The sequence below is a fragment of the Dendrobates tinctorius genome, unplaced genomic scaffold (genome assembly GCF_039654945.1).
Source record: "Dendrobates tinctorius isolate UK_male_01 unplaced genomic scaffold, ASM3965494v1 ptg000203l, whole genome shotgun sequence".
Lineage (NCBI taxonomy): Eukaryota > Metazoa > Chordata > Amphibia > Anura > Dendrobatidae > Dendrobates > Dendrobates tinctorius.
This window is the reverse complement of record NW_027361870.1, coordinates 16,745,116-16,769,509: the sequence shown is the minus strand read 5'-3', so window position 1 is coordinate 16,769,509 and position 24,394 is coordinate 16,745,116. Positions and strand designations below refer to the sequence as shown.

Here is a 24,394-nt window from a genome sequence, read left to right as displayed (position 1 = left end):
GTGATGCCCTAGATTAAAATTGCAATGGGTAGGAGAAGTTCTGCAATTTTTTTTTCCATATGAGAAAATCACTGATGGTTAAGGCTGGTGCACTGATGAAACTTCTATTCAAAACTTTGATGAAACTCTGAAACGTTTTTTTTTTCCATATCGGAAACATCACTGACGCCTGAATGATGCCTTAGCACAACTATTGTAATGTTTATACACTTAAATGTCTTTTTTTCACATGTTTCGTACCTTTATGTATATGTCATTTTTTTTTAAGTGTATTCTCTCTTTCTTTTTCAGTTCTGAACCGCAAGTACCCTTGTATTTCTATCACTTTCTGGTGTAACACCTAAAAAAAAAAATCCGATTGCCTCTCCACTATCTGATATCCACAGCCAGAGGCATGTTATAAAGCTAATGAAGGACTGAGGTCATCAACAGAGCAGACACTTCCAAGGGATTTGTATTCCTCGAGGACCTGGCCCTGCTAATGGAATGTGAGATGAAAGATGTGGCCATTGTTTTGGGAACCACAAAAAAATAATTGATATTCTATTGTCCTAATCTGTCCATTATATTGTATTACAGCCCGCAGAGAATTTCCGAACTTCTCATCCTACGTATGTGAAGACAAGTAGGTATGAATTACAATACTCTGGTATTTAATATTAAACCTAAGAACTTCTTTTCTTCTTGTCAAATCTGAATCTTTCTTGTGGTTAATGTGGGTGTTGCATCCCGTTCTGCAGTAACGTGCTGAGCAATTAATGGATCCTCTGGAGACTTTGCCCCATGTACAACCTTGCCCTTCCCTTACCAGTCATGACGTTTCTCACAATATATGGCACAATTCCTTTGTGTGTCCCTTACTGTAAGTCAGAATGTCACATACATGGGAATAATGCAAGCCTATGGTTCCTTCATGTGAGTGGTTAACGTTCTGCCCAATATCTAGGATTGCATTCTTCTAAAGACCGTAATACTAAATGTGTGCATCATATAATTGTATACTAGCCACAAAGCAGTGTAAATAGCCATAGCTGGAATTGGATATCATTTGAAAGGCAGCAGGTAAATTAAAGAGAGGGGTTCCCATTCATCTCTAGGAACAAAGAGAGGGGGTTGCACCTAAAGACTGAGCGCTCTTCTGGTGTCACTTGACACACATCATTATTCCAATGCCGCCTTTGTCACCATAAATACAAATTACGACTTGGAATGCAGTAAAGCATGTGGGAAATTGGTCTCTATGACCATCATCAGACTCGGTGCATTGTTTAATCCTGATGTCATCGGGGACGATTGCCTTTTTTAAATATTAGATGTATAGAAGAAATATAATATTATGACATGTTAATGCGATATTTATTTTAAGAAGATTGATTGTATGCACTTATGTAATCAGTTTTTTGACATATTTGACTCGTGTTATGTGCATACAACAATGAAATGATATAACTAACTAAACTATATCTATCTATCCATCTATAAACCAACTATAAAATACTGTTATTCCATTAAAGGATTATTCCCAAGTTCTTAAATGGGTAAAATTGCAAAGTGCTTGTAGGGCTAAGGTCACACAATAGTATTTTCTCTCATCCGTGAGAATCGGGCCAATTATGCTAATCACACTCTGATTAGAGATTGATCACAGTGTAATCTGATTTTCTCGGATGTGGAGAAGATGGAAAAAAAAATGTTTCCATCTTCTCCAGGATTGCTTTCTAATTACTGGTTATTCTAATCTAATGACTTAGATTTTAGCCGGTGTCATGACTTTCCATGGCTTTTTTCACCTCTCTTTCGTCATGTGTTCAATACTTACTTCCCTGTATCATTTGTCATTATTACATATAACTTAGTTTATGGACATCTATGGTTTGATTTCTTTACCTTTGTGGACTGGATGGGTTGTTACCGACATCGGGTGAGAATTTCACGCCTATAGCATCTTAGAAAATTGGTGACGTGTTCAATACTTATTTCACCTGTTGTATATCAGGGCTCGGCTTTATTAGTGTAAATATTTTTATGACCAAAAAAGACAAAAGCTTACTAAGTATTGTACCTTTATTGGCTAACCAGAAAAATTGTCTTTCCAAGCACAAAAACTCCTGGCTGAAGAGGGAGCCTCTGTGCTCCGGAAGCTTGCAAAGATAATTTTTCTGGTTAGCCAATAAAGCCATCCTTCTTAGAACGCTTTTGTCTTTTTGGGCATAAAAGTATTTGCGTAGATGATTCTGGTTATCATGGTACCACAATATAATTTTTTATTGTACATCGATTTTATTACTGAAAGTTTCCTGATTTACTCGATCTATTAAGAAGAAGATAAGAAGTGCATTTCAGACCTACCAGCTTGCTTCCCATCACCTAAATGACCCTGACTTTCAAGTGCCTATGGCTCAGACTGAAAACTATTATAAAAGGGGGCAGGGAGGCACAGGCTTCCTGGTGCCAGTGAATTAGAGGTCAAAATACAGTAGCACTAAAGGTGAGCCAGAGGATTAGTAATGGTAATTTGCTGAATAAGGTTTTTATTGCCTCAAGCTATGTGAGCTGGCAGATCTGCATGTGGAGAGCGTGTTTTACAGCCAGGTACTGTAGTTTAGAGAGGCGCTGTGTACTAAAGGCCCCTTTACATTTAGCGATGCACCAACGATCTCGACCACGATACGACCCGGTCAGGATCACTAGTGCATCGCTAAATGGTCGCTAGTGAGCTACCACACAGGCAGATCTCACAGCGATGTAGCGATGCTTGGCGGTCGTACTTACCTTTCAGACGAAGCGATGACCGCCGTCTTCCGCCCGTGTCCATAGCTCGTTCGTCGGCGCCAGCAGGAAGCCGACGACGAAAAATGGACGTGGACGATCTCGCGCGATCAGCAGTAGCCAGCGGGGGAGCCGGTCGGAGGTAAGTATCACATGTAGCGATATCGCTGCTGCGTCACAAAATCGGTGACGCTTTAGCGATATCGCTATGTGTAAAGCCCCCTTAACAGTAAATGTGGCAATAGACTTAAGGCCCTGTTACACACAGCGATGTCGCTGGCGAGATCGCTGATTTTGTGACACATCAGTGATCTCTCCAGCAATATCGCTACGTGACATCCAGCAGCGACCGGCCCCCCCGCCGGGTATCGCTGATCGTGCTGGATTGTCCTGGTCCGTTTTTTCATCGCTGGTCTCCTGCTGGCCAGCGCGCATCGCTGTGTGTGGCAGCGGGAGCCAGTGATCAGCGACGCTGCACGCTGGTATCCAACGTAAACAGCGGGTTTCTAAGAGCAGTGCGGCTCTTAGAAACCCGCTGTTTATGCTGGATACCAGCGTGACGCTGGTTTCCAAGGTAAACATCGGGTTTCTAAGAGCCGCGCGGTTCTTAAAAACCCGATGTTTACGTTGGATACCAGCTTGCTAGCTGGTCCTGATCGCTGGAGGGGCTGTCTATGTGACAGCTCACCAGCGATCAGCCTAACGATGTCCCAGCGATCCCATCATGTCGGATCGTTGGTGGGATCGCTGGGACATCGTTATGTGTAACGGGGCCTTTACCCATCTGTTGTCCGATTCAACTATTAATGAGAAATGATGGTAATTGTTGCATCTGTGGCATCATAAACTCATATAAGTCAATTAGATCATGATAGTTCATGATGGGTCAGACCTGAGGATAGTTGATCATGAATAGTGTTGAGCAAATTTGTTTGGGTCCCTGCTTATTTGGCAAGCTATAGCGCTTACCAAATAATCTGTAGAGGGAACCCGGATACCGGGAGCGTGCCGGCTGATCAGCTGATCAGCACCGCAGCGGCATGTGTCGCGGCTGTGTCACAGTCACAGCACATGTATGGAGAGCCTGTGTGTTGGGTTTTCCATGCATGTGTTGTGACAGTGACACCGCCGCGACACATGCAGCTGTGGTGCCAATCAGCCGGCACGTTCCATGTTTGCGGGTTACCTCTGCAGCCTATTCAGTAAGTGCTATAGCTTGCCGAATAAGAAGGGACCCGAACGAATTCGCTCAACTCTAATCATGAACTCTTGAAAACTGTTACAGTTTGAGAGAATTTTGAGATGTGTCCACCTCAGGTTTCTCCTCAGTTGTTCCATCAAATTTAATGGCAGCAATAGTGTTGCATGCTTAAAAACATCTGAAACGCCAACAGATATTGATGGGTAAGTCCACAAGGACGGGGTCCTCTCCCCTCTGTACCAGTCTGTCATTGTAAATTTGTTTACTGTTAACGATATCTATAACTTTGTGTGTAACCCCCCTTCTCATGTACAGCACCATGGAATTAATGGTGCTATATAAATAAATAATAATAATGATAATAATGGGTTTGGGCAACACTCTAATGTGTATGGGGGTTATCAGACAAATTATCATCAGGAAAGATGTCGATCGGACATGTTGAATTTCTGATTGATGATCGCTTTGCTCTCCTGGAGAGAAGCCACTGTCAGAAAGGTCTCTCAGGGGCTTTCTCATAGAAAACACAGGGGATGAGCGCTCTTGTGTATTGGACATACAACTGAGATGGCTGTTAGCCGAATGATTGGCTGAAGCATCGTTTAGGTGACAACCATCTGATGTGCATGTCCAGAGTGAACACTAGAGTATCTCTTTCCCCTCACTATCACTTTTTAGGTTCCAAATGTTGACATTCACAATAACAATAGTACATTTTCGAGACAGCAGCAACATATAGTGGAAGCTTCTCTGGGTGTTACAGTGGTCACCAACATTTTGTGGCATCAATGAACTTTAGAATGGCGTGTAAAAGTTTGGGCACCCCTGGTCAAAATTACTGTTATTGTAAACAGTTAAGCAAGTTGAAGATAAAATGATCTCTAAAAGGGCTAAAGATATAGATGACACATTTATTTCCTTCAGGCAAAAAAAAACATATATAGGTTTATCATTTCCTATGGGTTTGCCAAGTGCTGCACTCAGCTTTTTCCAGCAGAAAGAATGCATGGAGCTGCAGTCAGGCTTCTGAGCGGCTTAAACATTTTGCAATTTGGATAAAAATTCTCTGCTTTGGTGATCGGTGCGGCTCTCACCAGTTGGACACCCACAGGTCAGCAAGTTACCTTCTATCCTCTAAATAAGTGATAACTTGTTTTCACTGGACAACCTCTTTAAAGGGAATCTGTCACCCCATTTTTCGACTATCAGCTGCCGGCACCGCCATCAGGGGCTTATCTACAGCATTCTGTAATGCTGTAGATAAGCCCCCGATGTAACCTGAAAGATAAGAAAAACGAGTTATATTATACTCACCCAGGGGCGGTCCGGGTTCGGTTCGGGTCTGGAGGGTGTCGCGGTCCGGTCCAGCGCCTCCCATCTTCTAACGGTGACGTCCTCTTCTTTACTTCCCTTCGTGGTTCCTGCGCAGGTGTAGTCTGCTCTGCCCTGTTGAGTTCAGAGCAGAGTACTGCAGTGCGCAGGTACCGGACCAGGCCAGAGAGGTCCGGCACCTGCGAACTGCAGTACTTTGCCCTCAACAGGGCAGGTAAAGTACGCCTGTGCCGGAGCCACGACGGGAAGCAAAGAAGAGGACGTCACCGCTACAAGATGGGAGGCGCCAGACTGCGACACCCATCGGACCAAGACCGGACTGCCCCCCGTGAGTATAGTATAACTCGTTTTTCTTATCTTTCAGGTTACATCGGGGGGGGGGGGGGGGGGCTTATCTACAGCATTACAGAATGCTGTAGATAAGCCCCTGATGGTGGTGCAGGCAGCTGATAGGGCTAAAATGGGGTGACAAGAGTCCATGTAAATGGCTGGGTACTGTTATGTTCACTTTCTTGGCATATAGGACATTTTTTTTCCAGCAGTAAAACATTTCATGTGTGTAATTCGTCTATTATTTCAGCATGTGACTTGTGTAAGCCACTGCGAATCATGTATCAAAACTAACTTGGCCAATGTGATAAGCTAAGACTTGGAGGATTTTAATTTCCTGTTGCTCTTCCAGTGTGTCTGATGTCTGTGTCTGGTCCACAAACATTTTTACAACTAGATTCCACCTATCTATTATCCGAGCTTATCTCCCCGGTGTCTCTGATGTGTCACAGTAAAATAAATAAATGAATGAAGCTTGTAAAAAACAGACTTCTGAAGAAGTGATATGCCGTTTATCAGTTTTATATTGAGTCAGTATTGGTATTAGGTTAAGATAGTAATCTACAAATAAGGTAAACTTTTCATATTATTATTATTATTATTATTGAAAATCTGAATTCCCCATCATTTTATGAATGTGAAGTTCTCAAAGGGAAAGAAAACTTCTTCCAGGCACAAGAAAAATAAACCTCATTTTTAGTTCTATTAATTTCTGTGAGACTCAAACTGGCACCAAAATTCATTAATCTTCATCTATTCCATCAACATTTTATTTTTGTACAGGATCTTACATGTTTTTTCCCCTAAATCTTTGAGGTCAAAAGGTGACGGACTGAAATTCCGTGTGACTTTATCATAGGTTTATACAGCTGTAGAACAAGAAAAATGGATATAAAAAAAAGAAAATAACAAAAAAATCCTAAATGTGAGCAGAACCTCAGGGTTTACTGATTTTAACAAGAAAAATGGACAGCACATAGAGGCAACACAGGTAGCATCACTGTGATGTCCTTTTTATTTTTTTTTGTTTTGCAGACTCATACCCTAGAATGGGTAAGTGTGGTGCTCACACCATTCACAACAGAAAAAAAATACACATGAAAAGAGCCGTACAATATATTGTGTCCTTGTGCTATCTGGAAAAATCGGCACAAGCATTACAAAAAATCACATGGCCTACCAGCTCTACTCTACCACACATCAGTGTTATGGTTATATACAGTGGGGAAAATAAGTATTTGATACACTGCCGATTTCACAAATTTTCCCACCTACAAAGAATGGAGAGGTCTGTAATTTGTATCGCATGTACACTTCACCTGTGAGACAGAATCTAAAAATAAAAACGCAGTAAATCAGATTGTATGATTTTTAAACAATTATATCTTACAATTACAATTATCTTACAATTGTATCTTATTGCATGAAATAAGTATTTGATCACCATTCACCAACCAAAAAAAACAAAAAATCAAGATGCGTAATCAGGTCCCAATTAAATAAAAAAACACTAAAAAAAGGCCCTCGTAGTATTTTCAACAACTTTAAATGATCAATATTAAAAAGGGGGGTTTTGTCAAGCAGGGGAAAGTCACAAAACATGAGTGAAAAGAAATCTGACCCTAATTATGGCCTGATGGTTTCCCTATCTTCCCACGGAGGTTGGTACCCTATAGAGCGATATGCCGCCCCTCGCTCAACGTCAACTCATCCTCAACCCTGTTATGTCCTGCAATGAAGTAGTACCGCCATGAAAAATAAACAACACCAAACAGGTATACGTGACCAAAAGGAAACCCAAGAGGAAACCTCAATAAGAAATGACAATACACATACAAAAGATAATTGTGTCAAACACACTGGGTATGTCACTCAAATATCACTGATTAACAGTTCACATACACCTACTGGAAAATTAGAAAAAATGGGCGCTATTTAGTAAGGTCAGACAAAAAAGGTAGCACCACCAATAAGGCTGGTTTCATGCTTGCGTTGGACAGAGCTGCGGAGGGCTGCATACTTCCTCTGTTAAGCCCCGCCCACTGCCCACCTCTTCCATTCAGCTCCGCCTACGTCAGCATGCGTCCTGCGTACCTATCTTTAACATTGGGTACGCAGGCCATGCGAATGTATGCGCATGCCTCCGCATGCGTCCTTTTGATGCTGCGCCGAACACAATATGTTGCATTTTGTTCCGGTTGGCGCAGAGTCAAAACGATGCATGCAGAGTGTGAAACCAGCCTAAACCTATGTGTCCATCCAAGGTTGTGAAGGGGTTAAAATAAACCATTTTAGAGCTTAGACTGACTATACAATTCCTTCTAAATGAGTTGCCTCACAAAGAACATTTATCACTTATCCACAGAATAGATGATGAATATCTGATCGCTAAGAGTCCTAAAGCCCCCGTCACACATAGCGATCTGCTGAGTCACAATTTTTGTGACGCAACAGCGATCTCACCAGCGAGATCGCTGACCAGCGACCGCCCCCCTGCCGGTTATCGCTGATCGTCCTGGAATAGCCAGGACATTTTTTTGATCGCTGGTCTCCCACTGGTCAGCACGCATCGCTGCGTGTGACAGGCGGGAGACCAGTGATCAGCGATCAGTGCGCTGGTAACTAGGGTAAATGCAGGGTTTCTAAGCAGCGCGCGTCACTTAGAAACCCGATGTGTACCTTAGTTACCAGCGCGCTGATGCAGGGCGCTGGTAACCAAGGTACACATCGGGTTTCTAAGTGACGCACGCTGCTTAGAAACCCGATGTGTACCTGAGTTACCAGCTCCCTGCATCAGCGCGCTGGTAACTAACGTACACAGTGACGCCGCACGCTCGGCGTCGCTGGTGCTGATCGCTGGTAAAGCTGCCTGTTTGACAGCTCACCAGCGATCATGTAACGACACACCAGCGATGCTGACAAGTTGTGATATAGTTGTTGGGATCGCTGGTGAGTCGCTATGTGTGACGGGGCCCTAACTCTTGGATCCCGAGCGATCATTAGAAATGCACTGCCAGCTTTACCCTTTCTTCCCTTTTCAGCCATGCAATATGAAAGAACAGGATATCAGGAGCCTCGTCTTAATGATTGCTGGGAGTTCCAGCTGTGATGTCTTTAGAGACCAATCATTTATTACCTGTCTTATGGATATGTTTCTTGTGGGATCACTCGTAAGCATTCTGAAATACTGTATTGTTATTGCCAAGCTAATTGGTTCATCTGAATTTTTAGAAATGTGTCCAAAAATATGTCAACTTTTCCTCCGCACGCTTGCCTGTTGTACTTGCAGCCTATGTTGTTTTTAGTTGAGCCTAACTGGCCAATGATGTTGCATGACAGTGAGTTCATGTCTCTTCAGAAATGACACCTGATCCCCCTACTAACATGAACCTTCAGCTTGGAATTAACAACTCAGACATAGCAAAGCCTGCTACTTCGATGATATTTATGCTCTGTGAATACCAATTAACATGTGGTATGACCGGAAAATCCATAACATACCATCAAGGGAAAAAGAAACACAGACACTTCTTCAATGGACCACCTCTTTGAGAAGACTATCCTTGAGATAGACTTTAATTTTTCAGAACAAACTTTCAGTTTCTCTTAGTGAGTTGTCGTACTTTTTGGAAAAAAATAACCCCTTTAGAACAGTGATCCATCATGTACCTTAGAATAAGGCGAAGTTATAGCTGCCTTCTCCAGTATAATTCATGAGGTCTCCAGTATGCTGAGGGCTTTGTCCAGAGAAGCTCCTCTTTTTTCTGTGTACACAAACAATGACATAGCCCAAATTTTTGAAAAAAGGAAAAAATGTAAACCTTTCAACTCCACATAAGGAAACACATTTATATTTTAACTAAAGGCATCAACAAAGTGAAGTTTATTTTCTCATAACATGCCAGGACAAGCACATAAAGATGTTTCTCACTGAGAATTAATTGGGGTCTCCATACAATGCAGGAATATTAGATGGTGACGACTTTGAATGCTGCAATTAGTGTTGGCGGTATGTAATGAAATGGCAGGGTGAGAAGGTCTCTGCTCACTTCTCAACCCTCACTCAAAAAGATCTTTCTTTCTGGTAATTTGAATCAGTTTTCGTGTGGGCGACTGTAATGGTTATTTTGCTGGGAGCCATTTATTCCATCCAACTACTAATAAGAAGTGCATCACACCAAGGTACTTAAATAAGGGCAATTAAAACAATTCCTCTTGAAAAGTGCCTAATGAGAGTGACTTAAACTCTAAAGCCTTCCAAACGCTGCCCAAATCCAATAAATTCTTTCCTTCCCAGCAAAGTTTTTAGCACATTGACCTATAATGTCTTGCCTTCTCATGGAAGACCTGAGGGAATATATCCGAATGCAATGTAATGAATTCTTTGGAAACCATATTATAAGTGCTCTATAAATACCAAAGTAATAGGCAGAAAAAAACCAACACAAAACTCAGAATAGAAATAGTAATGCTACACAGGTCTGCTACATCAGTTATATATTTAGTGGGGGTAGAATCATTCTTTTAGTGGATTACATGAATTGTAAAAAGTTTGATTTTTAGGCATCACTTAGAAATGCAAATATTGCAATTTCATGTTACTATGAACTGCTAATTTAGAGCTACTGCAGAATTAATGTTTGTGTTTTCTTACAATAATCTCTCGGTATTTTGCTACCATTAAAAATTTGCTACATAAGACTTTTTTTTTTGAATTTTCCATATTAAAAGTAGTTAGGCTAATGAAAAAATGTGACTTAAACATTTTGCTTTTTTTTAGTCAATGATACCAGTTACATCTCTGCTGTTCTCCTTAACTATTTTATAATAAATGGATTGTGCATAGTGTTAAATGAATTTATTTTTTTATATGTCAGAGCTCTATTCTCTCTGTGTCTCCTAAGGCTATGTGCACACGTTGCGGATTCTGCTGCGGTGCCGCAGCGTTTTTGGCCCTGCGGAAACGCAGCAGTTCCACAGACATGGTACAGTACCATGTTATCCTATGGCATTTCAAAACCGCTGTGTTCACGCTGCTTTTTTTTCCGCGCGGTTTTGCTGCGGTTTACAGACCGCAGCATGTCAATTGTTTGGGCGGATTCCGTAGCGGTTTCACACCTTTAACATAGTAGAGGTGTGAAACCGCAGGGCAAAACCGCAGGCTAATCCGCAGGAAAACCGCAGGTCACTTTACCTGCGGTTTTACCTGCGGATCCGCGTGGAAAAACCCGCAGGTGAATCTGCAGCGTGTGCACATAGCCTAAGGGTTAGATAAAGTTAAGATTTGCTTATATTGCGCGATACATAGCGTTAAACTACCGCCGACCGGCAACATTTTTAATATCCTGCTTACACAGGCCAACCTCGCTTCAGATTCTTACAGTATGATTTATAATAGATTATTCAGTACACATAGTTGTTCCCATTGTTCTTGTCAGCGCATTGTCCTGTGTCAGCAGCACCTGTGCTGTCGAGAACAATGATGTTGTGGAAAGCAAAAGAACATTTCACCCGACGAACGAGCATTTGGCTTTTTTGTTGGACGATCCGCAGTAAGTTTACACTGCATGATCAGCGTCGGACTGGCCCACCGGGGAACCGGTGGATTCTCCGGTGGGCCCTGGCATCTGGTGGGCCCTGGCACCTGCAGGCATACAGGGCCAGCAGTTGCCTAGGGCCCCCGCTGCTCCAGGGGCCCCCAGCCAGTGGTGTGTCGCACACCATGCAACTGCTATGGGGGCCCCTGCCAGCGGAGTAGCAGGGTGTCAGGAGGCAGGAGCCCCTGTCCCCGCTGCTAAAGAGAAATGAATATTCACTGCGAAGCATATCATTTCAGGTCTCCACCCCCCAGAGGCCCCGCCCCCAGCCCAGTAAGCCGCTCTGCATCAGGGCCGGCGCCGCCCTCAGTCCTCTCTGCTCCTGGCTCACAGCCAGTGCGCGATGACGTCACTACATCGCGCACCCGCTGTGTGTCTGGCAGAGGGGGCAGCTCCTGACACTGAAGCCGGGATCAGCGTGGGAGCGAGGAGGAGAGGTGAGTATTGTGTTTTGTTTTTTTTTTTTATATCTCTCTCGCTCTCTCTATCTGTCTCTCTCTATCTATCTATCTCTATTTCTCAATATATCTCTATATATCTCTCTATCTCTCTATATCTATCTATCTATCTATCTATCTATCTATCTCTATTTCTCTATATATCTCTCTCTCTCTCTCTTATATCTATCTATCTTTCTATCTCTATCTATTATCTATATCTATCTATTTCTATATCTATCTCTATCGCTCTATCTTTATATCTATCTTTCTATCTCTACATCCTACATCTATCTCTATATCTATCTATCTATCTATCTATCTATCTATCTATCTCTATATCTATCTATTATGTCTATCTATCTATCTCTATATCTATCTATCTTACTCTATCTATCTCTATATCTATTATCTCTATATTTATTATCTATCTAGCTACCATCTATATCTATCTATCTTTATCTATATATATCTCTATCTAATATCTATATCTATCTATCTCTATACCTATCTATCTATTTATCTATCCGTTATCTATCTCTATATCTTTTCTCTGTATCTATCTATCTCTATATCTATATCTCTCGCTATCTATCGCTCTATCTCTATATCTATATCTATCTCTATATCTATATCTATATATCTATCTCTATCTATCTCTATATCTATCTCTATTTCTCTCTATATCTATCTCTATATCTCTATAGCTATCTATCTATATATCTCTATCTCTATATCTATCTCTCTGTATATCTATCTATCGCTCTATCTCTATATCTATCTTTCTATCTCTATATCTATCTATCTTTATCTATTTATCTCTATATCTTTTCTCTGTATCTATCTCTCTCTATATCTATATCTATCTATCTCTATATCTATTATCTCTATATCTATATCTATTTCTCTCTATATCTCTCTCTATATCTATTTATCTCTATCTCTATATCTATCTCTCTGTATATCTATCTTTCTATCTCTATATCTATCTCTATATCTATCTATCTTTCTCTATCTATTTATCTCTATCTATTATCTCTATCTATCTCTATCTATCGCTCTATCTCTATATCTATCTTTCTATCTCTACATATATCTCTATATCTATCTTTCTATCTAAATCTATCTATATCTATCTATTATTACTATCTATCTAGCTATCTCTATTATCTATATCTACCTATCTCTATATCTTTCTATCTTACTCTATCTCTATATCTATCTGTTATCTCTATATTTATTATCTATCTTTATCTATCTATCTCTATCTATTATCTATATCTATATCTATCTCTCTATCTATCGATCTCTGTATCTATCTCTCTATCTACCGCTCTCTCTATCTCTATCTATCTTTATATCTATATCTATTATCTCTATATCTATCTACCTATCTATCTCTATATCTATCTCTATATATATATCTGTTTCTCTCTATATCTATCTCTATATCTCTCTCTCTATAGCTATCTATATATTATCTCTATATCTATCTATATATTATCTCTATATCTATCTATCTATCTATCTATCTCTATATCTATCTATCTATCTCTATATCTGTTATCTCTATATCCATATCTATCTCTATATCCATATCTATCTCTATATCTATCTATCTCTATATCTATCTATCTCTATAGCTATCTTTCTATCTAACACTATATCTCTATATCTATCTCTATATCTCATTATCTATCAATCTCTATCTCTATCTCTCTCTCTTTATCTATCTATCTATTGATCTATCCATCTATCTCTATATCTATCTCTATATCTATCTATTATATCTATCTATTATCTCTATTATCTATATCTATCTATCCATCTATCTATCTAGCTATCTCTATCTATCTCTATATCTCTCTATATCTATCTTTCTAACTCTATATCTATCTATCTCTATACATATCTCTATATCTAGCTATTATCTCTATATCTATATCTATCTTTCTATATCTATCTGTCTCTATATCTATCTCTATATCTATCTATCTATCTATCTATCTATCTCTATATCTATTATCTCTATATCTATCTATCTCTATATATCTCTATATCTATTTTTATTTATAGCCATCTATCGATATATATTTATCTCTATATCTATATATGTCTATATTATTATTATTATTATTATTATTATTATTATTATTATTATTATTATTATATCTGTATATCTCTATCTATTATCTATCTCTATCTATATATATATATCTATCTCTATATCTTTCTATCTATAGCTATCTATCTCTATATCTATCTCTCTATCTATCTATCCATTATCTATTTTCTATCTATCTCTATATCTATCTACCTATCGATCTATCTATCTTTCTTTCTATATCTATCTTTATATCTATCTCTATCTATCTCTATGAATCTTTCTATCTATATCTATCCATTATCTACTTTCTATCCATTATCTACTATCTATCTCTATATCTATCTATTTCTACATCTATCTTTCTATCTATATCTATCTAACTCTATATCTATATATCTATATAGCATTATACCCTATGAGGGGGGCAGTATTATACCCTATGAGGGGGCAGCATTATACCCTATGAGGAGGCAGCATTATACCCTATGAGGAGGGCAGCATTATTCCCTATGAGGGGGTGCATTATACCCTATGAGGGGGTGCATTATTCCCTATGAGGGGGGCAGTATTATACCCTATGAGGGGGGCAGTATTATACCCTATGAGGGGGCAGCATTATACCCTATGAGGGGGTGCATTATTCCCTATGAGGGGGGCAGTATTATACCCTATGAGGGGGTGCATTATTCCCTATGAGGGGGGCAGTGTTATACCTTATGAGGGGGGCAGTATTATACCCTATGAGGGGGGCAGTATTATACCCTATGAGGGGGCAGCATTATACCCTATGAGGGGGTGCATTATTCCCTATGAGGGGGGTGCATTATTCCCTATGAGGGGGGCAGTATTATACCCTATGAGGGGGGCAGTATTATACCCTATGAGGGGGTGCATTATACCCTATGAGGGGGGCAGTATTATATTCTATGAGATGGCTGCATTATACTATGTGAGGGGGCTGCTTTATATTCTAAGAGGGGGCTACCCCAACTCCTGCTACATAATTAAGACATGTACAACCTTATATTATACCCGGATATTAGCGTGTTTTACCACATAATTGGTGGTCTGGTATTTAACTCTATGCAGCTACATAGTGGGCCCCAAGAATGATTTTCTCTGGTGGGCCCAAGGTGTTCCAGTCCGACGCTGTGCATGATTATTGTGAATTGAGCATTCCTAAGAACACTCACTCATGATAATAGTGAAGTGTAAATGGACCTTAAGAGGGTAAAGTGTTGTTACTATTTAGGCACTATATGACGATATTAGATGGCAATATCATTTAAAAACTGATTAGCCTACCACTAATGCAAGGTGAAAATCACATTGTGCTTTATTGTGATGCACTTGCAGAGATATGTAATAATGTGATTTATATTTTGTGTTTAGAAAAAATGGTTTCACACTTGTATTTAAAAATATACGGAATATGCTTTTATTTTGTGATAGTGTTAGAAATGCATGCCTACATCTCACTAACTTTAAAGAAGCACTCATATTAAAATTTTTATCCTCTTAATATATTGCAGTCATCATATTATATCAGACTGTGTACTTACAATTGCTCATTTTGCCTTTCCACCCAGCAAAATTCTTTTTTTTATTAGATATATGATGTCATGTGATTGAAAACAGACTAGCGGAATCCTTTTAAGCTCCATGTAGAAACAGGAGGTCTATTGTACTTGCATGAGTCATCACTGCAAAAGTGACTGGATGGGAAAAGAGACTCTAAACATAGAGTAGAGAAAAGAGAAGAATTAACTGGAGAGAAAGGCAAAATAAGCAATTGTAAGTACACAGTGCTGTATAATATGATGACTGCAGTATATTAAGAAGATAAAAACTATGATGGAGGAGTGCCTCTTTAAGTCAAAGCACTGCTACATCAGAAATAATATTTTGTGGAAGGTTGAGTAACTGCATAAGGTAGTAGGCCATGTACATAGTAGAGTAGCCTGCTGGCCCTTCATTAAAAAAGGAGCATGTGGGCATTGGCATAAATTGATACTTGTGAACCCTAATGCAAAATTGTCAACAGGACCCCCAAATATCAAGGGTCTTCAGCAAGCCCTGCAAACACTATAGTTGCGCTGTGTGAACCGTAGAAGCCGGTGGAGTGAACTTGAGATTGTATTGTGAATTAGAACAACAAGGAAGTAGTGGACATATGGCAATAATTAACAATTGGCGGCCGTCTAACAGCACCATGCTATACTTCAGTGATGACAGTAGAGGGTTCTGAAACCCCTAATTGGCCACCAAGAAAGATTGTTTAACATTTGTCCAAATTTTTAGCAGTTTGGGTGGTGACCCTGCATGGTGCCTCCTTCTCCCTCCATGCAGGGATGCCGGCTTATTCGCCGACCCTCAACGTGGTTCCCCTGCATGCTCCTGCTACTTCCTGGTGTGTGCCCTCCAGTTCACGGTGGCATGTGCTCCCCTGCTCTTAAAATTGCAGCGCGCCTATAGTAAATGATATGTTACACCTGCAAGATGGCTCTCATCCAATTGCTGTCCGTCATCTTGTATATAAGACTCCCTCTTCCTTAGGGAGCCACCAAGCAACGACTTGAGTCATTTGGTAGTTGGTGTTCTACCAGTGCAGTTGTGGGGTCCCTTTGTCCCAATGCAGCCAACGTCCTGAACCTGAATCTCTGGTCTGGGTGCGGCCAGAGTCCTGAAATCGAATCCCTGGTCCCGGTACGGCCAACGCCCTGAACCTAAATCCCTGGTCCCAGTGCGGCCAGTGCCTGAACCTTGATTCTTGGTCCTGGTGTGGCCAGTCGTGTTCCTGTAGTTCCCTGATCCCAATATGGCCAGTTCCTGAACGTTGTCCCTTTGTTCTGGTGTGGCCAGTTCTGTTCCTGTTGCCCCCTGGTCCCAGTGCAGCCAGTTTCTGATCGCTATCCCCCAGTCTGTGTGCGGTCAGTCCCTGATCTAAACCAGTGTCAGCGAACCTGACCCCTAGGGTCAACAGCTGCAGTAGTGGATCTGCCCAGGAGTGGTATCTGGTGGCTACCTGTAGCCCAGTCTGTCTCCACCATCTAGCCACTTAGCTACACCCCTTCTGGACAGGCCCAGTACTGTGGCGCAGGGGGTCCACAAATCCATGTACACCACCATTGGACGCAACATTATATAAACTTGGCCCAAATACATTTCGTAGATAAGCTAGCAACGAAAAAGTTAGCTTAACGATTCAGTTCCTCCAACACTGCTTAATAGACAAAGCTTCCAACTATCCTGTTGGCAGATTCAGGCAAATCATATCCATAAGTAAAAAAGTTGGAGATTCTGTTTAAAATGTAATATCTTGTCATAATTCCACCCCTCAGTGTGTCTGGGATGCTGTTACTGGCAGCTCGGCCATCTAATCCGGTACAGGGGCATGCTGAAGCTGTCAGTACTTTGATTGACAGCATGGCCATCCAGTCTGGTTCAGGGGTGTGCTGAGCTGTCAGTGTGTTGATTGAAAGCTCGACTAGCCAATCTGTGACTGGGAAGCATCGGCTGTCTGCAAGTGTTCACTATCCTGGGTAATGCCTTGTCTACTTAACTGAGAAGCTTCTCCCAGACCACTGCCAGATGTACATTCAACAAGTGAGGTTTGTGCTTCCCTGTGCCTTGAGTTCTGTATGCTTGATTGGTTTCCTGACCTTGGACTTCGTTCTGACCATGCGCCTGTTTAACCCCCTTCTGCTCTGATCCGTTATCCTCCAGGTACTTTGACTTTGGAACGTTAGCGGTCTACGCTTTTGTCTCTTTCTTCTGTTTATGACATACCCTCCTGGTTTCTTACCTTGGACTCCTTGACCACTCTGACTCACGGCTTGACCGTGAGAAGTGACTAGCGTCACATTTGTATTCAAAATTCAGTTAAAACATCTGCATGGCAGGATAATAGCACATTCTGTTGACGGTTCTCAACCATTTGGTCTTAAGGCCCAGTTACACATAACGATGTCCCAGCGATCCCTCCAACGATCCGACATGATGGGATCTCTGGGACATCGTTAGGCTGATCGCTGGTGAGCTGTCACAAGACAGCCCCTCCGCCGCGGCTCCTGGATACCCGATGTTTACATTAGAAACCAGCGTCGCTAATCGCTGGTCTCTCGCTGCCACACGCAGCAATGCGTGCTGGCCAGTGGGAGACCAGCGATCGTAAAACGGCTCAGGCCGATTGAGCACGATCGCTGGCGAGATCGCTGTGGCGTCACAAAATCAGAGATCTCGCTAGCAAGATCGCTGTGTCTGATGGGGCCTTTAGTTTTAACATACAAGATAAACACCAGCAAATCAATTTAAGACTGCTTCTCAAATCTCCCATTGGTGACATCATTCATTGTTTTGTAGATGTCGGTGTTTTGTCAAGTTAAACCAAAATCACTTTTAATGAAACTTTTCCACCAAATATTCCTCCAACGGTAGAATGTTTTCTTTGCATATTACAATTGACTTAATATTATACTTCTTTCCTATTCCATGGTGTTTTCAGGTTAAGTATGTAAATATATTAATTGTCCTCAGTGTCTATCTTCACTTTCATATTCCTGAGACTCCACTAGACATCTACCTATCTTCTTGGCAGTGGTTCCAAATAATTAATTCTTGACTACAGTCCTCATTGATCTCAGTTTTATCTGTCAGCTACAGCAGATGATCTTATCATGACAGCTCTGGGGATTTGTCACTGTGTAACACCTGCTGGTCATCTAGTATTCACCAGCCTTTTTTTCAACCCATAGTTTCCTGCTTCCTGTCACTGGTCTTTGTAGCTCTAGACAAGAGTTTCCTGAATTTTGTGACCATGTCTAACTCCAGTCCTCAGTTGAAGCTCGTTGTCTTTCCCTTACTCTGTTTTCTTTCAGTGTTGGTCTAATGTCTTATGTTTTTATTTGACAATCATGGATACTTTTTGTCCATTTTGATGGTTCTGAGATGTAAGCCAGATATGATTTTGATATTTTTCAATCACTTACCTTCATTTTAAAGCGCATGGTATGTGGCTTGATTGTTAACTACAGTTGTAGCCTGGCACATGATATTTCCATTTCTTTATAAGGTTTTTAACCAAATTTTCAAACTCTTTTGTACATTTTTGCAGCAAAGTGAGCATAAGATTATCAGTATTGGGACTAAATACTAAGCTAAATACCTGTACTATGCCTGCTCTGTCATAAACTGCCCGCTATTCATCTAAAGGTGAAGAAGTATTGAAATGTGGCCATAGACAATTATGATCAACAAACTTACAGCGAGTAAATGACAGATCAATAACAAAAACTGACTATCAACATTCCAGGCTAAACTAACAAATCAGGAAAATTGTGTAAAAATATACAAAATATGCAATATATACAAACTGTAGGTTCAGTAATCAACAGCTGACAGTTACAACATGATCAGATATCTTTGTTTTTAGACGTTAGCCATTGCAAAAAAAAAACACAACAATTCATTTACCTACCGGGAAGAAGATATATAGCCCATACATTAGATACAGGAAAATGTTTAAAAACCTCATTAAAAATTATTGTTAAAAAAAATTAAAGCAGAAACAGGGAAGCACCACTGGAGAACTTAGCCCCCTCCTCATTGCGCTTTGCCTTGAACAGCTTTGTCTAGTGTGTCTATAATTCCTAGAATTTTAGTGATTTTTTGAGAACATATACACCCAGATTAACAATCTGTTCTAGTTATAATTATAAACTTATCACTCTCACCCACATAGCGCTACACAGCTCAGCACCATCCTACATCTCCTCCCTCATCTCAGTCTACCACCCTACCCATGCCCACCATTCTGCTAATGACCTAAGTTTAACATTTTCAATAATTTGAACCTCTCACTCCTGTCTCTAAAGGGGGTTTTACACATAGCGATATCGCTAGCAATATCGCTAAAGCGTCACTGATTTTGTGACGCAGCAGCGATATTACTAGCGATATCGCTATGTGTGATACTTACCTCCGACCTGCTCCCCCGCTGTCTGTCGCTGATCGCGCGAGATCGGCCGGGTCCATTTCTCGCCGGGCGCTTCCTGCTGGGCTTCCTGCTGGCGCCGATGAGCGATGCGTGGACGCGTGCGGGAGGACGTCATGGTCGCCGCGTCTGAAAGGTAAGTAACGACCGCTGCTGCGCCGCTACATCGCTGGTGAGATCTGCCTGTTTGGCAGCTCACTAGCGACCATTTAGCGATGCACCAGCGATCCTGACCGGGTCATATCGTGGTCGGGATAGCTGGTGCATCGCTAAATGTAAAGGGGCCTTAAGACTTTTCACGTGCTGCACCAATTCTTTGGAATGCACTACCCAGGACAATTTGATTAATCCCCAATACTCACAGTTTTAAGCTCGCCCTCAAAACGCATTTCATCAGACTGGCCTACCGCCTCAACATATTGATCTAACTATCCCTATGTTGCCATTTCAAAATTTTCTTCAAAACCAGGACCCTTGTATCATCTGTTCTTACACCTGTTATGTATTTAATAGCCCTCTGTGTCTGTACTTTTACACATACTGGTTGGTTACTGGTTCATGCAGCATTACACCCTATCTATTACATTGATGGCTGAACCGTACAGCGAAAGCAATTGTTACCACCCACCTTTCGTGTCTCCCCTATTTCCTCATAGATTGTAAGCTTGTGAGCAGGGCCCTCACTCCTCTTGGTATCTGTTGATTTATGTGGTTATTGTTATGCTGTAATGTCTTTTATTGTCTGTACAAGTCCCCTCAGTAATGTAAAGTGCTGCGGAATATGTTGGTGCTATAGAAATAAAAGAATTATTATTATATTGTAAAGATATTTATTTGGCTGAGATGCGGAATAGCTGACCAAGAATGTTACAGATGACAACTGACAATTTTTGACAAAATAAGAATAATCTTTTCATTGCCCTCAAGTATCCTATCTTTGATCACTGAACCACGAAGTGGATGATTGACCTAAGCATTCAAATTGTTATTGCAATTTTTTTTTGTTAATTTCTGAAACATTTAAATAGAACCATCATTATACATTCTCACTTAGAAAATGGTCCAAAATCCATTTTTTTTTTAAATAAAAACTATTAGGGACCAAACACCATAAGTCATTTTATAATGCTTTGTAAATGTTTCTAGCGGGAATATTTTGTCTTCTCTATCTTTCCTTACAATCTCTCTTCTTTTCTGTCAAATAAGAAGAGACAGATCCCTTGACAAAAGCCCCGACTTCCCATCAGAATTGTTTGTTGTTTTATGCCTTTCTGCGTCATTTGCAAAGTTGACTTTGATCTACATTCCTGTTGGGTCTGTGGTTTCCCTTTTAAGCCGCAAAAAAAGGAAACTTGTTTTGTTTAAAAAATGTGCTTATTTGGATATTTTATCAATGTTAAGTACTTTGTCCCGCAATTCTTAAAACCTACACAGATCTTTTTTCACTCTCTCACCCTTAGGACATCATCTTACAATAGTTTTTTTTTCCTTATCTTAAATTCACTGCCCTGTAGCTCTATTGCTGGGATTCATGGTGTGAATTTAAGCGATTTAGAGGGCAAAACTTTTCAACTGGTCTAATTCCTTTAAAACTAATAGCTTTCCAATTGGATGTGCTACTGCAGCTGCTCTAATTTAAGAATAAAAAGAATACAGCCCTTTGTGGCCCAGGCTTTATCTGCCATTGATCTGAAAATTTTCTCCCCTTCTTTGCTTCTTTTCAGAGTCACATCATCTAAAAAGATTGACCTGGCAGGAGTTGTATAGAGATTGCACTTGTTCAAGGGACTGAAACTTAAGTCCTCCCTTCTCTGCCTTTTGCAATTAAAGGTATTGTAAAAACGGTGGATTCAACAGATGGGACTAGAGACTATGATTATGTTGTGCTCCTCCCGCCATCAATTTCCAATGCAGGCTACATCACTCTGATTAGCATGGCAGGCTTGCAGATCCACCAGCACGTGCTGTTAATAAATCTGTAATAGGGCGATGTCCACGGCAATTGTCTTTCAGTAGCTGATGTGAAAGAGAGGGGTAGACCACCATCACCTCACAAGATCTAGGCTCTGATTCATAACCCCTATATTTTTTTGAAAGTGACTTCTTATTTTTTTTTTTTGTCTTGCAATTCTTCAAATTATTATGATGAACTATGTGCAAAATCAAAGATGTTTTTTTTTGTCTTTTATCTTTTTTGCAACTTTTTAGAGCAAAAAGTTGCATGATCTTTTAAAATGTTCCACGTTGATACCCAAAACTGCTGTAGGTTACTTTAGTACAATTGCACAAAAATTTAGCAACATTTAAAAAAGTCACAAGTGTTGGTGACAAATTCATCAAAATGGTTCACCGGATTAAAAAATTTGGCACAAAGTAACAAATAGGCTTTCTGTTCTGCTGATGACCTGAGGTTAGCATCCTCAATAATACACGTGCTGCGCCAATTCTTTGGAATGCACTTCCCAGGTCAATATGATTAGTCCCCAATCCCCACAATTTTAAGCGTGCCCTGAAAACGCATTTATTTAGACTGGCCTACCACCTCAACACATTAACCTAATCAATCCCTGTGTGGCACAGCCAAAAGTTTTACCATAACCAGGTTCCCCGCATCATTTTCCCACATGCTTTATGCATCTATTAACCCTGTGTGTCTGTACTTTTAAGGGCCTGTCACACTAAGCGATATCGCTAGCAAAATCGCTATAACGTCACTGGTTTTTGTGACGTAGCAGTGATATTGCTAGCGATACCGCTATGTCTGGTACTTACCTCCGACCGGCTCCCCCGCTGATTATCGCTGATCGCGCGAGAACGTCCTGGACCGTTTCTCGTCGTCAGCTTCCTGCTGGGCTTCCTGTGGCGCCGACGAGTGACGCGTGGACGCGGGCGGGAGGACGTCAGGATCGCCTCGTCTGACAGGTAAGTAACGACCCCCGACCGCTGCTATGTCGCTGGTGAGATCTGCCTGTGTGGCAGCTCACTAGCGACCACTTAGTGATGCACCAACGATCCTGACCACATCATATCGCTGGTCGGGATCTCTGTTGCATGGCTAAGTGTGACAGTTCCTTTACACACTTAACATTATGGCTGGTCCATGCAATCAAGGCAATTGTTACCACCCACCTTTCGTGTATCCCCTTTTTCCTCATAGATTGTAAGCTTGTGAGCAGGGCCCTCATTCCTCTTGGTATCTGTTATGATCTATGTGATTATTGTTATGCTGTAATGTCTATCGTCTGTACAAGTCCCCTCTGACATGGAAAGTGTTGCAGAATATGTCGGCGCTATAGAAATAAAATTTATTAATATTATATTATTTTTTCAATCTTGAACTGTTTTTGCAACGTTTAGTGCCAAAAGTGGCAAAAAATTGCACCAAATTTTTGGCGTAAACAAAAATACACGATGGGGAGGGGAGACTGGAATGAAGTTGCACCAAAATTTGCAACTTTTTAAAAGGTCTCAATTGATAAGTCAGGCTAAAGCATCTGGAATTGCTAGACTCTGATCACAAAGACGAAAACAAAAAAAAAGCAGGAGACCACATATATGGCTACGGTCACACTATCAATATGTGATCAGTATTTTGCATCAGTTTTTGTAAGTCAAAACCAAGTGAGGAACAATCTGAGGAAAAGTATAATAGAAACACGCCATCGCTTCTGTATTTTACACTCACATCTGATTTTGACGTACAAATACTGATATGAAGTACTGAACAAATATTGAGCATGTGACCGTAGCCTAAAGGCCCCGTTACACATAACGATGTCCCAGCGATCCCAACAACGATCCGACATGGATGGGATCGCTGGGACCTCGTTAGGCTGATCGCTGGTGAGCTGTCACATAGACAGCCCCTCCAGCGATCAGCGACACTGGACGCTGGTTTCTAATGTAAACATCGGGTAGCCAGGAGCTGCGGCTCCTGGATACCCGATGTTTACCTTGGAAACCAGCGTGTACGCCGGTTTCCAAGGTAAGCAGCGGGTATCCAAGAGCCGCAGCTCCTGGCTACCCGATGTTTACATTAGAAACCAGCGTCCAGCGTCGCTGATCGCTGGTCTCTCGCTGCCACGCGCAGCGATGCGTGCTGGCAAGCGGAAGACCAGCGATCAAAAAATGGCCCAGGCCGATCGAGAACGATCAGTGATACCCGGCAGGGGGGCCGGTCGCTGATGCCCGTCACACACAGCGATCTCGCTGGCAAGATCGCTGTGGCGTCACAAAATCAGCGATCTAGCTAGCGAGATCGCTGTGTGTGACGGGGCCTTAAAACAGACTTCAGTAAAGTGCAAATAGAATAATAAATTGGGTGCAGACAAAAAAAGTGCGAAACACACAAAACTAGACAAAGTTCAGGTGCAAAGGCAATGATGAATGGGAACCCTAGTCTTTTAATTGAAAGGCCAATAGCTTTCAAGTTGACTTATCTCATGTTCAATATAAAGTTTTTGTTTTTATGCTTTAAACTTTATTTTTTTACTTGGTCTTGAGGTTCTTCCAATTCCAGCCAAATATCACGGATCTGACTGATATTGTCTTGAAATTTAATGGATCAAAAGTGGTATAATTTTAAGTAACTTCATTTATTATAAGTGTGTCCTATTTGATAAAATTGTC

General features: G+C 41.0%; 1 long non-coding RNA gene across 2 annotated transcripts in view; it reads left to right on the top strand.

Moving 5' to 3' along the window:
* LOC141057287 (uncharacterized) overlaps window positions 1-23,035 on the top strand; it is a 47,950-nt gene extending 24,915 nt beyond the window's left edge. For both annotated transcript variants that reach the window (XR_012222021.1, XR_012222022.1), the window contains exons 2-4: window positions 292-488; window positions 580-629; window positions 21,490-23,035. This is a non-coding gene — a long non-coding RNA (uncharacterized lncRNA). The remainder of the gene's footprint in view (window positions 1-291; window positions 489-579; window positions 630-21,489) is intronic.
* The last annotated feature ends 1,359 nt before the right edge of the window (window positions 23,036-24,394 follow it).